Source organism: Motacilla alba, chromosome 2 (genome assembly GCF_015832195.1).
Source record: "Motacilla alba alba isolate MOTALB_02 chromosome 2, Motacilla_alba_V1.0_pri, whole genome shotgun sequence".
Lineage (NCBI taxonomy): Eukaryota > Metazoa > Chordata > Aves > Passeriformes > Motacillidae > Motacilla > Motacilla alba.
In genome coordinates, this window is record NC_052017.1 from 101,416,611 (window position 1) to 101,435,800 (window position 19,190).

The 19,190-nt window shown below is 37.1% G+C and overlaps 1 protein-coding gene across 11 annotated transcripts in view; it reads right to left on the minus strand.

Annotated features, from left to right (window-relative positions):
* The window catches only part of PTPRM (protein tyrosine phosphatase receptor type M), a 442,907-nt gene that overhangs the window by 320,242 nt on the left and 103,475 nt on the right, over positions 1–19,190 (minus strand). The gene's annotated exons all lie outside the window — the stretch shown is intronic.

Here is a 19,190-nt window from a genome sequence, read left to right on the forward strand (position 1 = left end):
AATATTAAAGGAAAATGAAAATTTTACAGCGAATAACTGCTAGACTCAATTATCCTTTACAGTAAGAGGAATACTCTGTTTCATTCGGACTAAAACTACGTTGCAAAAACAGAAATGCAAAATTTAGTGACATAATTTCATATTTAGGCAAGAAACTCAGTTTTACTTGAGACACTCTAGCCTTTATTTTCTCTCACCTTAACTGTTGCATTTTTATTTTGCCTATAATTATTCAATCTAATGTTACTTTGGTTGGATGCACTGAACTAAACTTGCAGTTCATTCTCCCAGAGTTTTTGCCGAGATCCTTTCAAGCTTGGCTACCTTAATTCTGTCAACATTTTCAAGTGTTTTATTGGTGAAGTTTTAACTAAATGTACCAAATGTTAAAGACTTATTGGCAATCAGTCCAGGAACAACTTGCCAAGGATTTGCCACATCAGTGGCAGAAGTGAACATACTCAAACTAAAAACTTCACTTCTAAACAGGTATTTTTTTAATCAGCTATGATTACAAGCAATACCTCCAACTCTAATACTTAGTCAAGACAAAAATAATACAGTCCCCATTTCTCAGAGTCATTTGTGTTAGACAGTACTTTGTATACAGAAGCACAGAGACTCCAAGCTATATATTCAAACCAAAAAGGAGATCAAATTGAAAAAACAGAATAAAATAAGAATTAAAAATAATAATTTTAAAAATTGTTGGAAGATACGGTTCTGTAAATACACTTAAAGTTACTTTACTTTCTAAGTTGACTTGTTTTGAAATAGAGGCCCACTCTTCCAGCTTCCTTAAGAGTCTTAAGTCCCTCCTTCAGAAAAGGTGGAAAATAAACTATAAACAAAACCACCCCTTCAAAAACTCACCCACTCTGAAGCACACTGAAAAGCCCAGATATTGAGGCAAAAAGGATTGTTTGCTAAGTCTGCTGTGTTAACCTGAACACTGAGATCGTCCACTTGCTCACTGTCTTTATTTCCCTTGTCATATTCTTCTATTCCTCTGTATCTGCTGTACACGGGAGGAAAGCGGAGAATGGTCTACTGGAAAGTGGATGCACACTTAGCTGGCAGATGTCAGCATCTATTTCACATGTTGCACAATTAGGAATCTGCAAGTTCAGAAACTGAGGTTTAGAAACACTTAAAACATATGAATAAAAATTCTTGTAAAGATATTCCTTGAAGTGTGGGGATATTTTAAACACATATTCTGAAATGCCTGCTGACACACAGAAGTTGCTACATGGAGCACATCAAACAGATGTGTACTGAATGCTGTTTGTGCACGCAATGAATTACCTGTAATGCCCAGGAAGCTGAGCACCACTGTTTGCATTTTGTTTCAAGTTTACACTAACTTTTTTTAACTAAGGAAGTCTGCTGAAAATGAATGCTCTTTTTACTCACTTACATAATCCTCTTGAGATACAGAGGGATTTTTTTCATCATTTGAAATATACTTGTTTTAAAAAGAAAAAAAATTACAGTTAGGCAGCAGTATTTCCCATTTCATACCACTCAAACTTGATTTTTTGGTGGAGATTGTAACTCAACAGGCATCGCAATATGATGAACCATTACTAGATAAATGCACCTAGACTATTCCTACTCTTTGCTCATCATATTTGATAAGGCCTGTCATGAGACAGTAGGCAAGACTCACTAAGCTTTAACAGAATGTAAGTTAATTTCCTGAAAGAATAATTTAAGGGAGATTTTTTATTAAACCCTAATTACTTCTACTTCATTATCACTTCAGTAGGTGGATTGGTTGATATCATTATTGTAATGGAGGTCAGTGAGAATTAATCAGCCCAGTCTTACAAATACACTGCTTCCTCTCATCTTTTCATAAGTCTGTCACCTTTTCATGTATTTCAGTAATAAAATTCACAGAGGTCGTACCAGGAAAGTGAAGAAGCAGTGACTGAAAAGAGTCAATGGTAGATAAGGTCTTACTGCTTTTTTAAAATAAAAACTTCATCCAGAACTTCCTAGAGTTGTACGGTCTTGCTAACATAAAATAATTTAATGTTCAACCTACTTTAGCAGATGAGAAGAATGTGTTTTGAGTGCCTTGGTTTTGTCAGAAGTCAGGGGCAAAATTTCTGCAGTATATTCTGACAATGGATACTTCTGGAGTGACCTACAGCTTACCACGTCTAGCTCAGGCAAGTAGACAGGAATAATCTTGAACTTTCATTTTTTCTAGAATGCAATTTTTTCCCCAGCTGAATACTTTCAAACAAGATTAATTTAAATGATTACAATTTATAACCCTGTTTCACTGATTTAGAAATCTTTCCACTTGGTTAAAAAATTGCTGCCGTGATACCTTCTGAGTAAACTTTTCATCAACAGTAGTCCATAATAACTACTGTTATCCAATCCTTCAGAATAAAGAGCAGAGGAGGAAACAAAGGATTAGGAAAAGAATAAAATTTTACAAAACCTAATTACTTTGAAAACTACAGTTGCTGAAAAAAAGTATTTGTATTAAAAGATATCCTCTCATAGGAACCCTATGTTGGTTTGGATTTGTTTTTTATTTATTGTAGCTAATTCCCTGTGTTATTATTTTTAACAACTACTGGCATTTATTTCACACCTACAAAAATAATCTAAGATTATCAGAGTTTATGTGTCTAATTTTTTCTTTGAAATTTCTGAAGTTTCTTGTCCTGTCACATTCTACTTAGCTTCTCTGTTCCATCAGGGATGCCAGCTTCTTCAATCCCTTTGTTTTTCTCCTGATCATTTCCCTGCATACCATCCTTCTGACTGAGTATTCAATAACCCAACCTCCTTTCATTATTCAACATCAGTTTGAAGGGGTACTCAATATATTAATGGACTAAAGAAGTTAACTGTTGAATCTTGATGTTTCCTCTGCCTTGAATCCTGATTCTTTAATTTCTATTAATGGGGGATACAGCTTCCATAATTTCTAAAAAATATAGGTGCATCATGTACATAAGTATCTGCATACAGTCTGGTTTGTCCCAGGTGCCAGGAACATTGCTACATGGTAGATGAAGCCTTTGAACTCCATTAGAAGTAAAATTCTACAAATAGCAGCATATACCTGATCTAAACACACAATCAAGGTCTTAAAACCACAGGAGGCATTCAAATCCTTATATCCCTCAGTTACCTATCTACCCATTAGATATCCTAAATTATTGTGTGAAAAGCATTCTTTAGATGTACTGATTTTAATTCTGTATTAAAACAACCAAAGTAGTATTTCATACCTTCAAATCTCAAATGATTTTCTAGCACACAGAAAAACAGTGACAGAGCCAAAATACAAGCACTTCAGTTATTCTCCACAGCATTCTTTTCATTTCGTGGCATCTAAAAAAAACTTTTTTAAGAGTGAAACACTAGTTCAGTCCATTAAAAAAATAAACTGAAAACACTGAAGATTTTCAGAGAAAAAATGTTGCTTAGAGGTTTTCAAATAAATCATTACTAGGAAATGACTTTTTAATCAAGCATGAAGAGGAAAGTAGAAAGTATTTTATTCCCTGTAACAACATAACACACGCTTAAATACTTAGAAACATTGTTTATACTTCAAGAGAGACCTTACCTCCAGAAATAAGCTAAAATTGTCTAATATTTAGCTTATATCCATTGGGAGATTTAAACTCCTATTTCCCTGTAGCTTGCCTTTGCTTACAAATTTGCAGCATAAACCAAAGTAATTCTAATTTTTATGATTTTTTTTCATCTGTCTAAGCTAGAACAGCAACTTTAGACTTTCATTTTAGTTGTTTGAGGATAAGAAGAAATGAATACTTACTACTGTGATTACTTAAAAATGACTCTGATACTTGTGAGTAGCACTGATGAGCAGCCTTTTAGGGCTGGATGTGTCACAAAAGCTCAGCTAATATAATAACAAAGCAATATAAACATTCACTATTTTTAAAATACTTGGTATTTTAATAGAAAACACAATGGAAATAATTTTGAACAGTCTACTTAAAGCTCTATACTTACATAATTTTCCTTATCCTTCTGCTTTGTTTTTCCACAGATTTTCACATAAACATGCTACAAATTTTAATTCTCAAAACTGTTAAATTGATAGGTAAGAAGGGATTCCCAAATCATACCAATCATCTCCAAAGATGCTGAAAAGCATGACCAGTGCCCATGTACATGTTAACAGTGACTTGGTTTCTAACATGAAAGCCTTGGAAATTCCAAAGAAAATCTCTCTCTCTTCAAAAGCAATGTTCAAAACAAATCTGCATTGCCTGATAATACTTAGAAATTTTGAAAAATATACTTAGTAGTGTTGGAAATTAATATCAGAATATTATTGTTTATAAATTACTGCAGAATAAAATTAATCATGAGAGAAACTGTCACACTTGACCATTCATAAAGTGTTCTGCCTCTGAGCAGAGGCTGAAGAGGAGTAGCTCAGGATTTCTGAAACAAAATTCCCTGAAGAATAAAAAAGACTTTTACCAGCCTTGCACTAATACTAAGAGAAACTCTACCTGGAAGTTTACTGGAGTGAGAAAGACAACAACACATTCTAAACAACATCAACATCTGTCAACTTATGCAGGAATACATTCACTGCATCTGCTGCATTTCCTTGTAATCATTCAGTGCTGAGTGCAAACATCCATTATAAAAAGTTTGTATTTTACCAGTGCCTCCCTCAGTAAGGGTTTTATATTTCAATGAGGAGCACTGGTGTTCTGGAATGGAAAGCAATATAGGCATCTTGTTAGGAATCATAAACTAGCTTAAGTGCTTCCCATCTTTATTTCACATTCTGCCACTCTTTCATTATCTCAAGTGAGTCACTTAACCTGCATAGGTCAATTAGATTGTCTGTAAATTATGCAGGACACCACACAGCCTCCTGGTTGTTATGAGGTGTTATTCGTTTATGGAAATAAACATTTGACATTTCTGGATAAATAAGAGTGTAAATTTTATTACTGCCAGCTAACGAGAAATTAGCTTATGAGGGCCATGCTATGTGCTGTTTGCAGTTATCTTGCATGATAAATGATTCTCCCAAATAGTCATCAGAGATCAATGTCACTTTTCTCAATCCTTGCCCTGTTTTTCCTATTTACAAGCTTCTACATTACTGTGCAAGAAGACAGGCAAGAAACAAGGACAGCAACTGTCAGTTCACACAGAACTGAAAGAGAAATGTGGACATCCCATCCACAAATTCGACACACAGAGTTCATTTTGTTCTGAAAAGTAAAACAAACAGCAATTTTTTAGTCACGGTCACTATGTCCTTCATTAATTTTCTTGCTTCCTGAAAAGCAGAAACAAACTCCCCAAGTAGTACTGAGTCCAAATACTTAGCTGACAATGTACTATTATTTATTTGACAGATATGTTGAAACCAAGCCCCCTGAAGCTGTTCTACATGCTTTACTATTTCATTATTACTACCAGAAGCGACACAGAAAGACTGTTTACTACAAAGTAATAAGCAATATTTGGCATTAGCAGCCATAAAAGATACCAAGGTCATCAACTTTCAGTAAGGGAACACACTTTGATTGGTTGATTTGTAGGAAACAGCCCATTACTAACACCTTCTTCTGGGCTTTTTCCCCCCGTTGTTTTAATTGAAACAGGAATAAACTATTTTCCAGTTTTGCTAAACAAACAGAAAAAAAGATCTCGCTGACAGAAGAAAGAAAAGATCTTTTCTCTGGAGACATTTCTTAAATGCATATCCTTCAATAACCTTTAGCTTCCCCGGGTACAAAATTGTATTGAAGTCAAAGGCAATTTATTTTCTAAATGGGCAAAACCTGTCTGAACTATTATGGATACCCAATCTCTTCCACATCAGCCAGACATGCAGAAGTGACTATGAAGCATTTCAAGGCCTGCCTCTGTAGCCAGAATTGCTCTTTAAGCCATACAGAGGCATACTGCTACTGAAAGTGGTTCACACATTTATACTGTGCCTTCCTGTTTCTGTCCTACGAGGCTGCACAATAAACCAAAGTAAGGACACAACTGCTGTTTTCTCTATTGTTGGAGTTTTGTTTTTTACAGCTGGAGATGTGTGATAAGGTGGTGTCAGATCCCCGAAGGCACTCCCAAGCTCTACTGTCCTACTTGTACCCTGCCACCCCTTACCCTTTTTTTAGCATCATTCCCTGCGCCAGCAGTGCTGCAGGTGTGCCTGTCTGAAGCTCTGTCTCTGGCCTTTGGCTCCTGCCCTAGCCCTCTAGCTGGACCATGGACCTGGGACTTCTCCTTGGGTTCCAATAGCATGGCATGATTCCTGTTACTGCTGCATTTGGATGCTGTGGAACTGTGCCCCATCAGTGAGGGCACAGCCAGCGCCAGCCCTCGCTGCTCCCTAACAGAGGTAGGAAGGTGTTGCTCAAGGTAATATGTGTGAAACTACTGCCTAAAAGCTAGGCTTCATCTTAGCTAATCCACAGGACATAATTATAACGTCTGCATTTCCTCTCCAGTTGTACAAACCTTAGTAAAAAACTGAAATCCTAAGCAACACTGATATTTAACAAATCCTGTCTGTTACGTGAGATAGCACTTACTGAAACAAAGAGCTATTGCTGCAGGTCTTCTGCAAAAGCACTTACAGCAAAGCTAAACATTTCTATCACATTTTAATGTTTGCAGTGTCACAGACAGAGGCATTTCATTAATTTTGGTGAGTAAACTTGTGCAAGAAATCTATCCCTACCCTGATAATGCTGATCCTTTATCTAAGTTAGGGGGAAAAAAATTACGGTACTCACAAATCTCATGCTAATGATAGACCAGGAAAACTGACAGGGATGAACTGATAGAGTCTACCACCAACACAGAAAGTAAAAGCAGTATGACCTACCTATCACATTTCTTTCAAAGGATGATCTTAAAGTACACAAAAATAAGAGGTAAATGCTTGGCATAATCGTGAAAGGCTTCTAAAAGCAGGAGCTATTCCACTTAATTTCAAAATGAAGAAAGGTAGATTCATTTGACATAACCCAGAAAGCCTCATTTCAACTTTATATTCCTTTAGTATAAAAAGAAAATACCAGAAAACACCTAAAAGAACTTCTCTGAGAGTTTTAGTATGCATTAGACTTGAATGAATGTTAACATGCACTCTTCCAACATCTTATTGGATATTTCATTTTTGAAACATCCCCTGCCTTCTAAATTCTGTTCCAGCAGCTACCAATTTTGGTGACCACACAGCACAATTTACAGACTTGCCCACTCAGACCACAACATGATCTTAGTCTGCTTCCAGCACAGATTCTTCTGACTCCCACCACAAGACGAGATAACATTTATTTATTGGATGGTGTCTTGAACTAGACTTCAAGGATGACTGCTGACAGACAGTACCTACCACAAGAGCAGAAAATAAGTATGTACTTTTTCTATTTTCTAAGCACCCTTTTCCAGATGTATATTGCATTTGCTCTTTGCCCCCAGATGATTTTACCCCATATGTGTACTCCCTTGACTTCCTTCTGACCTGATTTCCTACACTTAAAAACAGGTTTTGGTTTCCTGCGTCCTTAAACAACAAAGTGGTGCTTTACAGTATGATGTAGCTAACGAAAAAAGGCTAGAACTCCAAAAAGAACATACCTTTCATTACTAAGTATAAGCAACATTTCAGTTCCTCTCTTGTCTCTATTGGGATATACTGCAAAATACAGAGGGGTACTGCAGGAACCTCAACTGTGGCAACACCAGGCTGGATCTGATGTCAGCCTATTCCAGCAGCTGGCATCTTGCCTGTGCCCAAAACAAAAGAAGCCTTGGGGAGATAGTGGCCACTAACCCTAAAGCAGGGTGGTCTGAGACAATCTAGAAGCCATGTTAGTCTTCTCCTGTCCTCCAGAAGTCAAAAAACAAAAAAGTTTAAAAAGGCAGAAAAGCTAACACTCCCAGCCATATGGACCACACAACTTTACTGCACTGAATTTTTCCATTTAGCTACATGTGTGGTAGCATTTAATAACTGTTCTATACTTAGTACACCAGTATTTAAAATTTATGCTACTTCATTATACAATTGTTAGTATGAAAGTAATTAATTTATTATTTTAAAGGCTGGGTTTGGTTTACTGGAGTTTAGGGGAAGGGGGGGGTTTATGGCTTTTTGGTTGGGTTTTTCTTAAAGAGACTTAGTATTCCACTCTCACTGACCAGAAGTAATACATATATTTGAAAAGTGCTGCTGTTTGAAAACAGAGAACATTAATACATGTAGTGTCTTTCATTGTAAAAAAACAAAAAAAAAAAAAACCCAAAGAAATAATTCTCCCAAAGGAACGTAAATAAAATAAGATGCGCATTCCCATTTGAGACTCAAAGTAAAAACACAAATTATGTGGAATTGCAAAGTAAAACAACATTTCTGTAATGTAACAGAGTTTTAACTATAATCCCCAAATCAAGGTAACACAACTATACAGAAGAAGCTACTCTGTCTTTGTTTGTTGTCATCATATCACAGAAGTTCTATACCTTCTCAGTGATTTCTCATGGGTCCTTCCTCACAGCGCTGATTCCTTCTTCTTCCTCATAGCACAAGCAACAAACTCCAACTCCCTTCTCACTGAGCTAACCCACTTTTATAGCACTCATGCCCACTGGACACAGCTGTGACCTATTAAGGGCAGGCCTGTTCCTAATCTTTGGTAATTAGTACAGCTGCAACTCCTCAGGGGTGAGATTGCCTTCTGCACCATCTCCATTCTGTAACATTCTCTCCCCCCACATTTGTTATTCCTGAAAAAGGATGTGAAGACAGAGGAACGAGCAGTAAGAGAGCAGGAGAGGAAAGAATGAGACAGAAAAATCATTTTATCATGTACTCTGCATAAAAGTTCATCATTATTTAGAATTACAAACTCATACTCCCCAAGTACAGTGCAGCAAAACTTAGTTGTGAGCATTTGGATATATCTAGCCTAGCATAAGAAAATAAGATTCAGGTGAAATCCATGGCAGTAATGAACATGATTAACTGGAATTCTGCTTAAGCCTCCATTGGACACAATCTTGGTTTCTTTAGACATTACTAACAATTAACATCTTGTCTAAATTTTTAGCATGCTGTCCTTGTAGCTTCCATAAGGAAGTGTGGTCTTATTATAATAAAACATTTCTACTAAAAAGAAATAAAATTTACTTAGAAATTCCATTTCCAGTGATGAGATATGTCTCTTGTAAAAGACTTTAAGAATATTCGAGGTAAAATACTTTTTGACACTGTAACAAAGAATGTACTGAACAAAGGAAAACAGTAACTAAAATTTTAATTACCATGCTATAATTAACGTGTCATGTACTACCAACTATAGAATTGCAGACAAAGAATATCAAATGAGGGCAAAACTTGGTGCTATCTGTTATTTGCACTTAATTAGCAACCAAAAAAAACAGCAGAAAACTTATCGGTTTCTAAAAACATGCTTTTTCACAGTTTCATCTTGACATGCAAGGGGCAGGTATTATGAAGCTTCACATTAGGTACTGAAGTATTGAGGAATGCCTTGGAAAAAGGCAGACTAATACCATTTATCTTGAATATAGGTAATGCACCTGCGCACGCAGAAGCCAAGTGAAACTGAATCTCTTCATGTGTTAGTTTCAAAGTAAAGGCAACCACCTTGCTCAGAATATCCTGTGGCTCAGCAGATGTATTGAAAATCAACATGGTTAAATCCAGTTGCTAGTCAGCCCTTCTGGAGTTGAAACATACGCAGCCATAAATATTAATGTGTGCGCTTTTCTAGACCTATCTTCAAGCGTTCCATCAAATTTTCTTCAAATGAGGAGGAACATAAAGGAGCACATTTTAATAGGCAAAGCAAAGCAAAGCTCAGGGAACTATTAGGTAAAAAAGGATATCCCAGAATCCTTTAGGGAATTTAGTCGTCTGTGCTTCCCTAGACTCTGCATCATTGATATATTTAAATGCAGTACACCAACAAAGCTTTTGCTAGGAAACGAATCTGTGAAAAATAACTATGCTTAGAAAAAGCACTGAGAGTTAGAGGTGACAAAGAGAGAAATTTGGCACACAATAAACAAACATGACAGCTGATGTAAAATGTAAAGTCTGTGTGCGGCTAGAGGATTCAGCACAATTTAGAGAGGCATTATGAAGACTTTCTAAACACAGAAATCTCATGCACATACTGAGATTAAAACAGAAGGATGAGAGAATAAAGTTCTTGTAAGTAAATATATTCTCCCAAAAAGGGAGAATGGCACGTGAACCGTACAGAATAGAACAAGAAAAGAATCTTGAGGTAACAAAACTCCAGAATCTCCAAATAACAAAACTAAGTGTTTTGGCAATTAAAGTTTGCTTCTGTTACAAAGATTTCTCACTTAAAAACTACAGTACAAAAATTAGAGCTTCTGTTTGGCTTCAGCCTTAGCACAATATTGAAAGATTCTTAAAAGGCAAAATAAATTTGCCTTTTACACCATCAATAAAGCAGACTACCTATTAACATACAAAACAGTGGCCTCAGGTTACATGTTTTCAGATGCTTTTCAATATGAAGAAGATTGACCAGTGAAAGAAATTAGGCAATCTGAGATTATAACAAAGGATTTTCTATGTTCTTTATGCTATATTACATAGCATAGGCTATGACAAATTTTTTTTGACAAATACAAAAGATAAATAGCAGCATCACTGCATTACACATTTTTATTTCCATATTACAGGTGGCAAAGAAGTGTTGTTAGCTTTTCCAAAGGCGTATTTTCATTTGAATGACAGCAATATGGGTTAATAAAGATCTCAGAGGAGCTCTTTTTGGGAACTTTAAAGGAAAATTCATTAATTGGAAACAAACCCACAAAACTTTTTACATGTGCTTTGCTAAATATCTTTCAGTATCTCATAACAATTGTAGATTTCAGATTCCAGGAGTAAAATATTTTTATGACGATTTCTTTATGACCCACTTGCTGTTGAGTCAGAACGTTACTGCAGTGTAGCTAAGCTGACCTCCACCATATCTCCAAAGGACAATAACTTGGTAGAAAAGGATGCATTTAGTCTGAACCATAATACTATAGAGAATGTCAGCTCAGAGTTGGAGATATTTCCAATACACTCAGGCTTGAAGAGGAGATAGGAATGATCAAACTGCAGGGGACGATGGGCCAAGTTAATTAACACAGATGCGTACCTTTAGAGAAATACTGATATCCTGCTGGTGCTGTGCAGTGGTGAAGACTACACCTAATATAAATCTGGTTTTTACATGCAGAAATACTAATAATTGACTTTATCTATCCAAGGTGCACATTCTAATGGCTTTTTCTTTTTTAAATTTTTTTTAATTTAACTTTGCTTCTTTACAGAGTAGCACAGAAGTTAAAATTACCTGTTTAAATGCTTTATTTTAACTTAAACATACAACTGGATGTAGACACACTAAAACATGGATAATTTAAATTCAAGAGGCACTACAATATATCCTGGCAAAATATAGCTTTTCGTTGCTGTACCTAAAATAATAATTAAATTCTTACTAATTATACAATTGTTAATACTACTATACTAAAAAGCAGGGAAAAAATCTGCCATGCACTCATAAAGCTGCTTCCATTTTGCAAGCCAAGTAAGTAAAATGCCTGAATGGAAATTTCTCCAAACAACTTTCTGCCTTCACAAATGTGCCTCACACTAAAATTAAAAATGGCAAGAACACCATAGCACACGTAACACCTAAATGTGATTGCTGAAAGATGTAACACATCTTTTTATACATGGTATATATCCATTTATTCCACTGTAAAATTGGAAGCTATGGGCTGCCTTAAATTTTACATAGCACGCTGTGCACTCATGAAGGTATCTCGATGCTGTTGGTGATCAAGCCTAATCCAGAACATGATGACTTCTTTTTTTCTGACAAATAATCATTTCTGTAGCTGCTACACACTGAGCTTCCAAAACACAGGTAACATCTTCACCTTGTCCTGCCTGATGCTTTTTAGATTAATCAGATCCCAGAGGCACTAACTCAAGAGCAGGTGCACAATATCCAAGTGATCTCCTCAGAACAGGACCCTCATCAATTATCATCCTGTATCTTCCAAAGATGTTTCATTTATTGTGAGGCTGCTTAAGAAGAAAACCTCATAAGGAAATGCCAAGAAAAGCATTGAGTTTTATATCCCTTTCCTCAGGTCCCCCGCTAGCTCCTACAGAAGCACTTTTCCTTATGGGGGATACAGACAAGCCCAGTATCCTCCTCTGAAAGCCTGTCCTCTCTTTCAGTTTCTTCTTGGGATACCACCTGTAAGAAATCATGACACCACCCTTTTAACCAGCCCTTTCCTAAGGTGTGAGAACCACTGTGTATGTGCTATCTGCCACTCAAACAGTAATTGCTTTTGATTCCTGCTAACTGAAAACTGCTGAATACTTTACACATAAAAGACTGGACCAGGGACCTGCTTCTCTTTGCTTTCTGTTTACCTCCCAGAGCCTTCTAAAATGCCTGACAAATGTAAATTTGTCTTCTAAAGATTCATTTCTACAACAGCCAGCGTGCAGAAAGAGGGCTACTGACCAACTTAGGTTCTCATAATTTCCTTGCACCTTTAAGCCATGAATGTAAAAAGCTTCAGAAAGAAGCATCTCTGAACTCCTTTGAGCAGTGGTCTTATCACACAGGCCTGGCATAAAAGAAATTTGTCCCTAGCAAATTTCCATTCCCTTCCTTTCTTTTGCAGCTCTCGACATATAAGTAAGAGAATACATTAAGGATCATCCCATTGTAACTGTGTCTTTGATCTATTTCTTGTGGAACTCAGGAGAGAGCCATGCTGCGAGAACAACACTTGAGCTTCACATGCATCAGGCACTGGGAGAACCCCCCTGCACGACACTGGGACACACATGGCACTCCAGCAGAAACCAGAATGACACAAGAGTTGACTGTGACATCTAGAACAGGTAAAGCCCGTAAGAGTATGGGGGAATCAGGAACTCAAATTTGGCAGAAGGATGTTCCTCCCCTCTAAGTCATGGGGAAAAGTGAAACAGTAAAAATTTGAACAGACATATTTGAACTAAATGCAAAACCACAGTACATGGATCTGCTGGTGAGAAAATTACATCTGTGGCTTCCATGTTCTAACATGAATACATGTGTACTGAAAAGTATTTTTAAAATCTGTTACACATGAGAAGCACAAAACTGTGATCAATTGCTTGCAATTATCACAAATATTTGATGTTATTAGCTGCTGCAACATTATGACTTGGATAATTACCTGCACCTGCTTTCTCATTAAATGACTGTGTACATCATTACATTTTCAATGAGGTCCAGATAGCATTTTTTTTTCCTTTGTGCTGCTGAAAAGCAGTTGATTGGAAATGTGACTTCTAGATAGAGAAAGTATTATGTCAGCTGGTGAGGGAAATAAGTATATTGCTTTAACACTGAGAAAAAAGGTACTGAGCTCTTTAATTCAGTTCATGAAGTTCATGTAATTGCTTCTTCCCTGACTCTTGAGTTCTGCAAATGACTATAAAGGATTAAGACTTTGTCTGAAATTCTAGGAAATCAAATAGCTTCAGATACCAGAAGACTTGTATGTAAAATAAAAACCAACCCATCCATTCTGCTTGTGCACTAACGTATCTCTGCTGCCACATTTCCCACATGAAAAGCTCCCACATGACTTTCCTCAACTTGGGAGCAGAAATGTAGACATCTGGGAGCACCTGAAGCCACATGCAGCATTTAGAAACCTCTGCCTTAAATCAGTGACCTTTTGGCCCTTCCTATTACATTCACAGCTAGACCTGCTAACAACACACGATCAGTTTCAATGTCTGCCAACAAATTAAGTGCTGTCAAAGGGTATGGAAATTGCCCATAAATCTAACTGAAACAAGAAATTCCTCTTACATTTCTGAAAAAATATTAAAAAAAATTATTTAAAAATATTCCCTAAAAATTTGTAACATTTATGGTCCTAGAGAGGAGTCATGGAGTCTTTCTCCAGCTCACTGGCATTCTCACTATGCCTATGACTATGATCTTGTCATATAGAAGAACTGTCTTAAAAGATAAACTACTAACTCGGGAAACAACTGACTTAGGCCCTGAAATGGAGGCAGTCACGTTCCACACTTTAAAGCCTGCAGATGCAAGGAAAGGTTTTGATCCACTCTTTATTAGTTTCTAAAGGGCAGGATGGATGAGAAGAAATCTAATGGGATAAGCATGAGACTGAAAGAAAAGCCCTGAAGACTGCAAGAAATTAAGAGGCTTTTTTTCCAGCAGATTAATTACTAAACAAGAAAAAGCTTATTTAGGACTATTCTGATTATTCTCCTTTCTCTTGATCTTGCAATGCAGTGAGTGCAGCTCCTACAGGAGCATCTTCAGACTTGCTGTTTATTCATATGCTTTTTACTGAACACAGCTTTGCTTGAAATGGTAAAGGATTTTTGTTCTTCAACTGAAATAAAACAGCCAGGCAAACAAGCACAAAAATTGTATTGGTACTTAATACAAGTCTGCTAAAACTGGAGCAGAAACTGCAGTGGTTTCAGTAAGACACCATGGCAGGGTGCAGCAGCATGCCTTCAGCACAGAGTGAGTCCCTAAGGAACCCTACACTAAAGCATGTGCATCTTGGTTTGTATTATCACAGTCTCAAACTACCTAGATTAAAGCATCTGAGGTTCATCTGCATGTCTAAGGCACATCCCCAGGAAAAGTGAATTCTCCATGTGGTCCTTTTCGAACCAAGAGCCCTTACCACAAGTAACCTCATTCTTCTTTTCCAGACAATATTCCAATATTCAAAAATGCCAGTTCACCCCACGGTATTGTAAAAATTATGTTTTTACAGGCTTTACAACATGAAGCACTTTGTCTCTCTCCTGTTAGGATTCTCTTACTTTAACTTCCTCTCTCCTGTTGGAATACTCCTACTTCATCTGAATGAACTCATCATGAGAAGTCCAGGAAGGAAAAACAAACACACAAACAAAACCCCAGTTTTATAGTAAACTACTATTTTAAATTTAGCAGGGAAATCTGAAACTAGATTCTGAGGCACTTAACCAGCAGGATAGTGTCTGGCACTATGGGTGGAAGATAGGGAGGGAGACTGGGTTTCTGACGTGTAACAAAAAAGAACTTTTTTATCTCAAAAGGTTTTTTCTGTCAAGAAATACATTTCAAACCCACCTCCAGGGTCTAGCTTATTATGTAAGCTGTTTCTCAGCATACATGATGGCAGATATTAGATATAACCTCAGCAGGAAACATGTAATCACGGCAAGGTAAATTAATTAGGTTAGATGACTTGCTTAGCACTCTGTGGCTCTACATGGTGCTACTCAGAATCACCCTCAGCAGTCAACTTTATCTTCCAACTTGCTTTGAGAATACTCAGGTTTAACAAGAAGTGGCTTCTCAGATCTTTCATGTAGTTTCTGTCTGTCTTCTACAGACGAGGATAGCTCCTCAAACATTAAAAAGTGCTATAATTTATTACATCATTCTATTTCAGTCAAACATCTCGAACAAATCTTTATCAGCTACTGGTGCTTTTGATATAGTGTCTCCCACTTACTTCCATGACTTGGAGTATGTTCTGCAATTCTGCACTCCAATATGAGATGGCTGACAGAATGCATAAGAAAACAAGAAAACTGCTGTCCTGAAGTCCCAGTTATGAACACTACAGAAAGCATATTACTTCAAATGAAAATCTGCAAATCAGTCATCTTCATTAGGTATTATTACTTCATGAAACACACTGTTCATATTCAAAATCATTTGTTCTAACATGTGCAAACTAAAAGTCATATATTAGAACATCTACAACCCAGGGTTAAGTATATCACTAGCACTAATTTTCTGAAAGCTTAGGCATGCAGGCAAGATACACTATAATAATTTGTCTACTTCACCTACTAAGCAACCTAGGAACATTGTCCGTCAGTGATTCAGAAAGAGGGATTCTGATGCTGATTAATCTACTTCCCCTTGCAAGAATGACAGATGCTCAATATTTGTAACAAACCCAGAATTTGTGCCAGGTGCTGAAATCTCTAAGTCACATCAGACGTTACAAAAATGATCCATACAATAAGCAATACCTCAGACATAGCTGGTGGCATCTTTCTTGTCGCTGAACAGACCTGTTAAGCACACCACTCAGTAAGACTTCAGGTGTGTTTTTAAAGTAGCCAACCCCTCCAGGGCTGGCAGCATAGCCATGGCAGCACAGAGCTGCTGTGGCTCCCTGCTCAGGTGGTTTGCTCTGTGTGACCTCCATGTTGCTCTGTATTAGCAGCAACTGGTGTTAACTTACACAGTTAATTGGAAGCTGGAGCTGCTTGCCAAAAGGCATGTCCTTAATGGCTGCAGCTATTACCTGGGTGTGCAATAAAATAACATGCTGCTGTTCCAGGTCTAGAAAATTCTATAAAAAAATTTAACTTTAACACAGTGAGCAAGTTGCAACTCCCACACCTTGATAATACTTTACATTATCCCTAAATAGCATTCAAATGAATTAAAAATGCAGCTATTTAAAGTAATATGGGGGAAACAGGACTGAGTAAGAAATGTATTTCATTTTTTCAATATTAATGCAAACAGAAGTATCACTGCTAATACACAACAAAAATGCAATGCAGTGCTAAAATGTGCTTAATGATAAAGCACGATATCAAAGAACAATAATTTTACACGGTAAAACATTGCAGTTGGCTTGAACTCGTACTTGCAGACTGATCACTTTATCTGTCTTTTAAAATGGATCACAACTCTTCTATGCACAATTAAACAACAATGCACATTTTTCACACAACTACTTCACATTCCATAATAATAAATACTCCTCTGAATCACTGCCTTGTTTATAGAATATCTGCTAGCTCTGCATGTCTGGTTACTAGGTATCAAAAGGCCATTTTAAACAATAATATAAGCATTATAAGCATTTTCTGCAGACACTGCATAGGCATTAAGCAACAGTACATATTCAGAATACAAATAAGCATAGTAGGCCATTCAAAATATCACACATATGCCATGAAAAACATATGTTATCACTGCAAATAGCACAAACAGAATTTTCATCCTGGCTTTGACCAGGACTGTATTAAACACAGAAAGCTTCATTGCAGAAAGCATTCTTTCAACACAGTGAATGGTAGCCTGTGAAGATTTGATTTATATTTGGGTTTGAACTGTTTTAAAATGAATGAAAGGCTGATGCCAGTGACTTGTTGCAAATGCAGTGACATCTCCTCAGAGATATCAAACCAACCACTGCATCAAATAAAAATGATACTACTGTCCTTTAGAAATCAGCTGTAACCGGGACACACCATAGAAAGATTCTACACAACTGAACATAGTGTTCCATAAAAAAATACACAGACACAAACACAAATTATATCCAGTAAATGACAATTTACTGAGTCTTCCAGAGAAGACTCTGACAATATTTCTGTTCCTTAGAGTAATCAGTAAAATTCTAATTGCATCACTGTCAGTGATGACTTACTGTAGCAGTATGTGAACTAACACAATGCACTCAAGTATCTCAAAAAAATCCCAAAACAACATCTTTCCATTGGACACAGTCCTTCAGGAACATCCTGCTCCGGTGATCTCACAGGCCACAGGTCCTGCAATAAAATTTGCCCCTATTGACGCCTCTCCATGGGCTGCAGCTTTATTCAGGAAATCTCTACCCTTTCTTGGTGTGGGGTCATGCACAGGCTGCAGGTGGACCTCTGCTCCACCATGGACCCCCATGGGCTGCAGGGGCACAGCTGCCTCACCAGAGGCTGCAGGGGAATCAGCTCCACTGCCTGGAGCACCTCCTCCACCGCCTCCTCCTTCGGCCCTGATCTGGATGTATGCAGGGCTGTTGATCACATATTCTCACTTCTCTCTCTGACAGGTGCTGCCCAGTGGCTTCTACCCTTTCCTAAACATTCTATCCCAGAGGTGCACCAGGAGCTCAGCTGTGCCCAGTGGTAGGTTCAGTGGCTGTGCCCAGATGTGTCCAACAAGGGGCATCCCTGACCTCTTTTCACAGAGGACACTCCTGCAGCTCGCACCTTGCCAATAGGGTAATCTACTGTTCGGGCATATTCTTCTGGAGACATTTTTACCAGGCTACAACTAGAGGGCTCACAGTCAGCTGTAATTGTAAATCTGTATTACATAAACACATTAATATCAAACTACTGTTACTATTCCATAGGATAATGCAAGATGGCATTAATAATGACTAAGTGTTTCTGTAATTACAGTTGTGAACACTGTTTTAAGCACACATTCTTGGAACAGAAAGACAAGGAGAAGACAGGCTGAGAAATGGAAGAGCTGCTCTTCCAAACAGCATTTACTCCATCTGACTCACAGGACACTTGAAACAGAAGAGCAGTGGATTACAACATTCATTTAATTCATTTGAATATATACAGAAATTCATACATCTCCTCATTTTTTGGGTCTACAGAACACAATTTCAGATTAATACTGACTTATTAAAAGCCATGCTGATATTTATCAAAGAAATTAGAACACTAGCACCCTACTAACTTTAGTGGTATCTTCCTATTTCTGTGCTACCGTAACAATCCAATAGCGGTTGAAGCCCACCATAGGAAACACTTCTGGGATTTTTTCATTATTACCTTTGATATAGTTTAGTAATTTTCATCTAAAACAAGATCTCAAATATTCACAAACATGTAAACTGTGTGTACATTAAAGTGTGCACATTAAAGTGTGCACACATACGCATAAATATTAGATGACATTTCTTTGTCCCACTGAAATAATATATCAAGCCAAAGTATTTATCTATCTGAAGTGCAGCTACGGTCTCAACACTCTCATGCAGATTAAAAGAAATCAAAAGCTGTAACTTGTGTGATTCCCCCTGACTGCCATGAAATTATAAAAAAAATTATGTATCGACATCAACTCACTCACTGGAGCATGTTGCCTGAAATTAGGAATGTTACGTGCATTAATTTTTTCTTCTGACAAGGGAGTACAGAACTGAGAGTTCTTGTTTCAGTCTAGTATTACAACATTGTTGCATAAAGCATTTTGCTTTCAAGCCAAGAATTCCCCACAAACCATTAATTTAAG